The sequence below is a fragment of the Manis javanica genome, unplaced genomic scaffold, assembly GCF_040802235.1.
Source record: "Manis javanica isolate MJ-LG unplaced genomic scaffold, MJ_LKY HiC_scaffold_25, whole genome shotgun sequence".
NCBI lineage: Eukaryota > Metazoa > Chordata > Mammalia > Pholidota > Manidae > Manis > Manis javanica.
Genome location: NW_027332171.1, coordinates 878,503 through 888,119, shown reverse-complemented (window position 1 = coordinate 888,119; position 9,617 = coordinate 878,503). Strand labels below are relative to the sequence as shown.

At 44.5% G+C, this 9,617-nt stretch overlaps 1 pseudogene; it reads left to right on the top strand.

The window, feature by feature from the left end:
• Positions 1-5,601: 5,601 nt before the first annotated feature.
• LOC108386208 (olfactory receptor 10V1-like) lies at positions 5,602-9,330 on the top strand (annotated as a pseudogene).
• Positions 9,331-9,617: the final 287 nt, after the last annotated feature.

Sequence of the window (9,617 nt, the reverse complement as noted above, 5' to 3'; positions counted from 1 at the left end):
GAATAAATCTCTCTCCCTGAAATGTGACCCATTTCAGAGGCCACCTGAGAGGGGAGAAAGAGTCATCTGCCTTTCTTCTAGGAGGAGTACATGCTTTGCGGGTACACCCAGAAAACAGTGTTATCTTCTCTGTTTTCAAGTTACACACCCAACATCTAGTTGATAGTAGATGCTCAAATTGTACTTGTCAAAGAGCAGATGCAGAAACAGGCCTCTTAATTACACCTTGTGAGGGAAGAAGGTAGAAGAGTCTGAGAAGGTCTCTACGGGAAAGGAAGGGCTCTCTGCGAGAACCTTCACCAGGTCTTTGGAAGCAGCACTGGACCCACAGAAGAGGCTCATGGAAGAAGGTGCAGCATTACCAAGGGTTTATATTTCCTGGGTAAAAAGAGGCCTGGAGTTTCCTGATCCAGCCTTCAAGCAGCGAGGAATCATGCAGCAAAGGCAGAATAAGACAGTGGAAGAGAGCATTTAAGACAACCAAGCTCACAGTATTGTCATTTTTATACCATTGAGAAGAACCCAGAGAGGGAGCAAACTTGGAAATGGAGAGTAGAGCGATTTCTCATTCATTTGATGACAATACAAAGTCAAGAATAATTTTTTATTTGTATGATATATTTATTATGCTTTGAATTCTCCTAAAAATAGAGTGCCTTATGATACAACCCTAGGTCCAATGAGATCAAAACCAACTTGCACAGTATAAAAGGCAAAAGGTAAGTATAAACAGAGATACTGGAGGTGAGGAATGATAAGCAATTGAATATAAAACTTAGTTTTGGGTTTCCTAGCAGCTAAGGCAAAAAAGGAAACATGAATTAGGTAGCTTTCAAGGTCAAGTGGGCTGACATACAAGTGTGTGTTCATTAAGAGAGATACGTGTGTGTCTGGATGAGGGTGTGGGGAATGTGTTGAGAACTCAGGTGAGTCTTTATCTCAAGAATGTTGAACGTCCCATGTACAATCCATGTGATTGTTTATTGCAGTGGAATTCACTGGAGCTTTTAAGTGCTCCGAGACATTCCACACAAAGAGCCTTGTATTTTGAAACCGATTTGAAAATTGACTCATGTTCTAAAGAAAATTTTGAGGGATGTGGAGGGTATTATGCTTGAGGGATGTGGCTTCCAGGAGCTATGGTCTAATGTCCACTTAGAGCTTTGGGAAACATGTTCATTAAATTTGTAGGCAATGGTGAGAAGAAATTGACTGTTTGTTGAAGTTAGGAATTAGAATTCTGTAAAAGACCTCAATGGGCTAGAATGATGAACTAAATTTAAAGGGTTGGCCTTAAGAAGAGAGGGGAGAGAAAGAAGAAAAACAGGAAACAAAAGAGAAGGAAGGATGGAAAGAAGGAAGGAAAGGAAATGTAAGTACACAACAACGAATCAGCCCCGTGTCTAGAAATGAACACACGTATAAATACCTGGATTCAGCACAGTGTGGGGTTGCCTCATTGTGAGTGAGTAGATTGTACACTGTATCTGGATATTAATCCTGGTTCCAACAGTGACTGATTATATAATTTGGGGTGTGCTGTGTAACTTCAGTTTTCTTGGCTGTCAAATGGGAATTTTAAAAACCAATAGGATTTTTATAATTTAAAAAGCAAACACCTATTCTTTACAGAAAATCTGAAGAGTGGAGAAAAGCATGAAGAAAACAGTGATCTCCCATTTCTCTCAAAAACACCAGTAAGAGCCCATTGTTTCCTTTTAGATTGGTGACATAATGGGTATCACATTTTGCATACAATTTTGTCTCTGTTTTCATTTAACCTTGTATCATAAGCACTTTCTCACTTTATTAAACATAATTATAATTACTTTAATGGCAATATAGTAGTTCATCATATGAATATACCTCAGGTGACTGGAATGTCACCTTTGTGGAGCATTTGTTTTGTTTCCTTATAAAAATTATTTTTAGAGCATACTGCACACATCTTTATGCCTTTGGCTCCTATTCCAGATTATTTCATATAACATCTTATGTCTCTTCTTGAAACAGCTTATTTTTTCTCCAAAAAGGATATGCCCTCTTCATATCAGAGTACTAAAATGAAGATTATTATTTCTACTTCAAAAGCACTGAATATTTGTCACTGGGATTGATAGAGCCTCAGTCAATCTCAGCGTTCCTGTCAGCGCAGAGTTACATAGTGCCTGGCACTGGGCTGGGTCCTTGGTGTTAGAAGAATGGACCCCAGCCAGTCCCTGCCCTCGGGGAGCTTAGAGTCCCTGGAGGGGGCAGAAATACACAAGTGAAAATGGAGGCAAACACTCCAGGAAGGGTAAAGCTGGTTATAGGCGAAAGTTCTCCTTTTTCTTCTTGTACTGGACGTGCCCCGTCGTGTTTACTTCATGGGGTAGGGGGTGTGCTGCGCATCCTCACTTCCTCTCACAGAGAGAGGCACGCAGGTGTGTGTTCCTAATGCTGCTCCCAGAAAAGGAATGAAAGTTTCTTGGAAACTCCAAAAGACAATTTTCCTACCACAATGCCACCCATCTTCCCACTTTTCTACCCGCATAAGGCTGTGTGAGACACACGACAGTGCAGAAGCTGATGCACTCAGGAAAGGAAAGAGAAACTTTACTGCACAGCTTGGAGGGAGTCAGACTTTGAAAGGACTGGCTTACCAGACAGAGAATGTAACACGTATTGAAAGGATAAAACAGTAAATCACCAGCATTACTAATGTTATGGTGGAAAACAACCTCCTCTCATGATTAGCGTATTTACAAGGTCATGACAAATCTTCAGACAACCACCCAGCAAAAATGAGTGAAAATACATTCTTTTGGGGGTCTACAACCAGTCTCAGTGACTCTGTTAGTTTTTTGTTTAATCAGGGTACAAAGTGGCCCCTCCACCCCTTACTGTGGCATGTGAAGTGCTTAATCACAGGAAGCAAGCCTAGCATCAGATTTTGTTTCTACAGTAGATGTGGTGGTGGTGGGTGGTGGTGGTGGTGTGTGTGCGTGTGTGTAGTCAGGACATGTTGTTTTGGATGCCATATAAACCTGCCCTGAAATTCTTTCCTGGTAATCACAGGCAGTGGTAAGAAAACTGGATAAAGAGATTCTAAAATAAATTAAAATATAAGATGCTTTTCCTTTATGCATTCAACAATTGCCTATCAAAACCTCCTCTAAGTTAGTCATCATGGACAAGACTTAGCATTTAATGTCAGGACCATTTACAGAGGTGAGGGCAGAATCGAGGGCATGTGGAAGGGATGGTGAGGTACTCCAGGGCTAGCAGTGGTGGGAAGGAGTTTCCTTCCTCAGGCCTGAAGAGATGAGGTAAGGGAACAGTGTTCCTGGAGCCCAGCAAAACCTAGAGCCATGGAAGACAGCCACCTAGCCAGAGCTGTGTCATAGAACCGGGTTGGAAGAGGGACAAGGGGGTGGTGGCCTGTGTGTGGGAGGATAAACACTCTCCCTCTCTTCATGCTCTTCTCCCTTCTCCTGCAAGTACCTCTCATTGGCCAAACCAACCACAAACCACAGGGTGAGGGAGCCTGGCTGATGCGGCCCTTAGGGACCAGCCTCCCATGGGGCAGGGCAGGGTGGGGAGTGGGTTTGTGGGGCAGACTCAGACTATCCAACCAAACCTTGTCTTTGCAAGTCACTAAGAGGAAGACCAGGCTCTGAAAGTGCTGGAAAGGAACTGTCCGGAGAAGTGGGAAGAGAGCCTGGGTAGAACAGCGTCATAGACGCCAGAGGCGAGGAATTTCAAGGAGTGGGGAGTTGACAACAGTTGCAAATGCAAGTCAAGTCAAAAGTAGCTATTGGATTCGGCGATACGGAAGTCCTGGTGACCTTGGTCTCAGGGAGCAAGATGGAAGCCAGATGGTTTGTGTTGAAGAATAGGCAATGGTTGAATGGGAAGGTGACAGGGAGGCTTTAGAGGATGATATAAGATTGAGGGAAGTTGCTGTGGAGGAGGAGGAGAGGCAGATATCAGAAATTGAGGCAATACTTTGAGGAGCAAGATCCTGGAGGAAGCAGGAGGGGCTGAGACCATTAGCTTTGCAGAGGAGCAGGGACATTTCCACCGGGGCATATGGGAATGTGTTATGGATATATGGATAGGCGAGGAATGTTATAGGGTTTGTGAGAATCGTGGTAAGTTGCCTCCCAGTAGCTTCTGTCATTTTTTTCTGTGAAGCTGGAAGCTGGATCATCTGTCAGTGAGGAAGGAGGTTGCAAAAGAGGACTAGAAGAGCCCAGGGAAGTCTGCACTAGTCTTGGTGTTGACCAGAAGGAGGAGCTGACTTGGAGGACTGGGGACAGTGCTGGGGTTGATAATGTCACTTCGTTGTGGCACCAGTCAGCAGAATTTTGTGATCTTCTGTAGTCATGTCCAGCTTGGGGTAGATATGTTGGATGTTACAGAATGTAGCAGGGTTGAAAGAAGACCAAGGGGGCAAGGATTATGACAATATTGGCAAAAGGCTAATCTAAGAGATGAACCATAGGTCTTGGTTGGATGGGGCAGGGAGTAGAGCCCAGGGAGGCTTATTTGGGGGAACTAGGGACACCAATGGGGTCTGGAAAAGGAAGGAGAGTAATATTAATGATTATTGATTAAACTCTCATACACTTATGGAGAGTTTACTTGGGGCCAGACACACTTACTTTTCACAAGAATCTTAAGACTTGTGTCCTTTTGATATCTTTATAGATGAAGAAACTGAAGCAGAAAGCTTCAACAAGTTGCTCAAGGTCATACTGCTGGTCGATGGCACACCAGGGGTTAGAGCCTAGATGGTCTGACCCCAGAGGCTGTGCTCTTTACAGCCAGGCAAGGGACTAAGGGAGTAAAGGGATTCGTGGTCTGGGAATGGTGTATTGTGGTTCAAGATTTCAGTGCTGACTTGAACAGTTACTTGTACACCTATGTTCACAGCTGCACTATTCACAATAGCGAAAAGGCAGAAACAATCCAAGCATCCATGAACAGATGAATGGATAAACAGAATGTGGTGTATACACATCATGGAATATTACTTAGCCATAAAAAGAATGTAATTTTCATATATACTACCGCAAGGATGGACCTTGAAAACATGCTGAGTGAAATAAGCCCCATGCCAAAGGACAAATATTCTAAGATTCCACTTAGGTGAGTCACCTAGAAGAGGCAAATTCATCGAGACAGAAAGCGGGAGCAAGGTGACTGGGACCTGGGAGGACATAATCAGGAGTTACTGTTTAATGGGTGTAGAGCTTATATTGGGGATGAGAAAAAAGTTTTGGGGGTAGATGGAGGGGATGGTCACATAACATTGTGAATGTATTTAATGCCACTGAATTGTACACTTACACAGAGCTAAAATCACAAATACCATGTCACATATATTTTACCACAGTTAAAAAAGAAAAGATTTCGGTGGTGAGCTATTTCTGGATGATTAGAACAAGAGAGCTGTTGCAGAAGTGAGTTGCTGAATTTAGACTGGAGGTAAAGATGGTTGGAGTCAAGGAGGTCACAAAGGGTGAGGCCATGAGCTGAGTGGACCACCCAGCAAGAGCTCTGGGTCCTGACATTTGTCTATCCCCTGGGGCAGCACTTGGGCCATTAGGAGGCCCAATGCATGACGGCACGGAGGGTGCAAACCAAACAGGAGTGGTTCACTTCTACTTCCACCCCTTCTCCAAACTCCTGAGATGCAGAGGCTGATTTTTGTGGCCTTCCTGAATATGTACCTGGTCAGCATCAGTGGCTGCATCTCCATTTCTCTCATCATCCAGGTCAGCTACTCTCTCCACACCCCCGTTTACTTCTTACTGGCCTACTTCACAGCTCTGGAGATCTGCCACTCTGACTCTGGCCAGTGTCCTGTCCACAGAGAGAACCCTCATCTCCCCGCCAGGCTGTGGCAGATATTCTTTATCTTCGTGGGCAGCACTAACTGCATTTTGTTGGCCATCATGTCCTGTGACCGGTTTGTGGCCATCTGTCACCCTTTGCATTTCACCCTCACGATGAGCCGGCAGTTGTGCGTCCGACTGGCCTTGGGGTCTCTCGTGCTTGGGTTCATCTTGGCCATGCAGCTGACTGTGCTCATGTTTCTGCTGCTCTTTTGCGGCAGCAAGGAAATCAGCCTGTTCTATGGCCATGTCCTCCCTGTCACGACTGGCCTGTGCAGACACTTGGGTCCATGAGGCCACTCTGTGGTCAGCATCACCGTCCTCACCACCTGCTTTCTGTTCATCGCCCTCTCCTATGTCTTCATCGTGGCTGCCATCCTGAGGGTCCGCTCCGCAGAGGGGAGGCACAAGGCCTTCTCCACCTGCTCCTCCCACCCGACTGTGGTCCCGCTCCGGTACGGATGTGGAAGCCTCAGCTACCTGTGCCCCAGCTCCAGCTGCGCTCCAGAGATGGGCCAGGTAGTGTCTGTGGTTTACACGTTCATTCTCCCTGTGCTGAACCCCTTGATCTACAGCATGAGGAGGAGAGAGCTAAGGATGCTTTGAAGAGAGCGAGGATGAGGTTCCTCTGGTCCTGAACACCCTGGATGTTCCTCGACAGCAATGCTGGGTGGAGACAGATGGGTGTGCTGTTGGAAAGGGGAGGAGATGCGGGCCAAGAGTTCATGAGTTTTATACTGTTACTTCTTCCGGGTCATACTAGTTTTGAAAAGTCCTCTTCATTTTCTTAGCCTCAGATTCCTCATCTCTAAAATAAGGATTAAAATGCCCATAAAATCTAAATTCTGGGAGTAGTTATGAGGCCCAAAAGGTGTATTAAGTGAAAACAATTAGTAACATTTGAAGGGAGACACAGCAGTGAGATGTCCTCATGACTACCCTCACCATCCCCCGGGCAGTCTGCGTCTGACTTTGGGCTTCGTTCCAGATGGAATCCTCAGGCTCTTAGTACCTCAACCACCGCACATCTGGGCAGGGGCAGGGCCAGGAATAAGATGCAAGTCAAACTGGGACCATCCCAACCCTCTCTCATGACTTGCATGGTGTGAATGCTGAGTTTATGTCTTTTTGAATTGTTTATCTTTCATCCTAAATTATCTTCTAGGGATAGCGCTGGAGTTTAAATGTTTTGGTAGTTTCCCTTTTCTTACCTTTATACCCAGAGTAATCTGCCTGCAGCTCAATCTCTGAGTCTTAGTCTGCCTCTAAATCCCTCTCCCCAGGCCCATTCATTCTCCCCACACTCTGTCCCTTTTCTCTCATTCTCTCGCCTACACACACACACACACACACACACACACACACACACACACTCATGTATCTCATAGTCTCCCTTTCTATCCACCGCTGCTATGGTATGAATAATGGTATGAATATTTGTGTCCCCATCAAATCCAACTGTTGAAATCCTAATGCCCAGTGGGATGGTACTAGGAGGAGGAGACTTGGGAGTCCCAAGGTCATGGGGGTGGAGCCCTCATAAGAGGGATTAGTGCCCTTATAAAAGGAGACCCCACAGAGCTCCCTGGCCCCTTCTGCCAGGTGAGGATGAGGATACAACAAGAAGCCTGTGATCTGGAAAAGGGCCTTCATACAACTGTGCTGGTGCCCTGATCTCAGACTTCCAGCCTCTAGAATTTTGAGAAATAAGTTTCTGTTGCTTATAAGCCACCCAGTCTGTGGTGGTGTGTTATAGCACCCTGAATGGGCTAACACACTTTCTAAGTATGCATTATATGGACAAATTGCTTCTTTAATTGAGCTTCTTTGGGTAAAAGGAGGGTAACGTTGGTTCAGATCTGTGAAGACAAGCACTGACTGGACACAGCGGAGGTGGGGGAAGGACTCAGCATGGCTGTGAGTGGGAGGGTGGTCATTTTCATGATCATCATTTGTCTCAAGGCAACGGCATCAGAACATAGATGGCTCACCATCTTTTTGTAGGTAGGGCAAGATCAGTCATTCCTCTACCCATTGATTAGTGACAGATTTGTTCATTCAACTAGTCAACAAGATAGTAATAAACTACTTATTAAATGCTACTATGTACTATGTACCCACCTGTGGTATGTCATACCAAACTAGCGGTTCACTGCGTGTTTTCTCAGTGCCCGTAACATGTTATTGTGCCACCATGACTCTCAAAGATGAAGGGTGTATTTTGCCACGTTTTCCAAGCTCTGTCATCACCAACCTCTCTTATTCCTTGGAGTATGTTATGAATGTTTTATCCTGTTGAACCTACTTTGGAAACTGCTGCCTTACATGATGCTGACTGAATATCCTGAGGGTTATTTTTTCATCAGTGATTGAAATATTCCAGGCACTTCAATTCCCTATGCTTTTTGAAAAAACAGTGTAGTCACCAGAGGTTCATAGGCTTCTTTCCAAGTGATTGAATACAGAATTAATGATGACCATGTATTAACCCATTTATCATCACAAAAACCCACGAGATGGATATTATCTCTGCTTACAGGTAAGGAAACTGAGACACAGGGAGGTGAAATAATGTGTTCAAGTTCACCTCTAAAGGTAAGAGTTGGGATTTGACCTGGGCAGTGCTGTTTCAAAGCCTGGGCCCAAAACCACTACCTCTCTCTGTGCGCTATCCCTGACCTATGAAAGCTTGGGTAAATCCCTTCATTATTCTGTACTTAAGTTTCATACTAAAATGGGGACAACAATATCTACTGTCTCCCAGAGTTATTGTGAGATCTTGGTGAAAAAAGGAAAAAATAAAAGGAAGACTGTAAAAGTACAAGAGAAGATAAATGTGGTTATTCAAACATCAGAATGGAGAAATACACTAGATGACTTAACCTTAACCTTCTTGTGAACCGCAAAAGGTTTAAAGCCATGATTATTCAATTGCTTTTCACCTATACGCCACTACATTTATCCTGTTAAACACATAACAGGTGTTTCAAAGGTGTTGTAATAAACAAACATGTCTTCTGCGGCTCAGAAGTAACAGGCTTCACTGTGTGAGGCTCCCCACTGGGTCTTCCCATGACCCTCACCAGGCTCTTTAGAGTAGCACTGTGTGCTTTAGGGTTGCAGGGATTAAGGAGTTTTTATCAACATAAAAACAAATTTATAGGGTGCAAATTATTTATATTGTTAAATTATAAACATAGGTACCTGGTGTATGGAGATTCATGTTAGGAAAACATCTGCATAGCATGATACAAAACACCTTTATAAATAAAACACATTATTTTCAACACTCAACTCGGTGACGGTTGAGTTGATCCTTTAAGACACATGGAGTAGCAATTGCATTTAGTTTTCAGAGCTAGGATCCAGGATCTTCTTTCTTCCTTAGGGACTGGAGAGGAGGATCCCTAGTGAGTGTGTGTGTGCATATGTGTGTGTGTGCGCATGTGTGTTACTAATCAACTAGTCTTTGATTTTTTTCTCCAAATATTTGCAGTGCACCTACTTCATGGTAGGCCTGGATGGTGAACAATTCTCAAGCAGTTCACAGTCTAGTCAGGGAGAGAGATGTATAAGCAACTAAGAATAAGATAGCACAGCGTGCTTAAAAAAGAGATCTGAACAAGTACTGCTGGGGGCGGTGGGCAGAGAGGCTAGGGAGACCACCTGAGTGACCTGGGGGCTTCAGTCGTGAAGGAGGAATAGGGATTTTCAGATGTGAAATGGAGCAAGGAC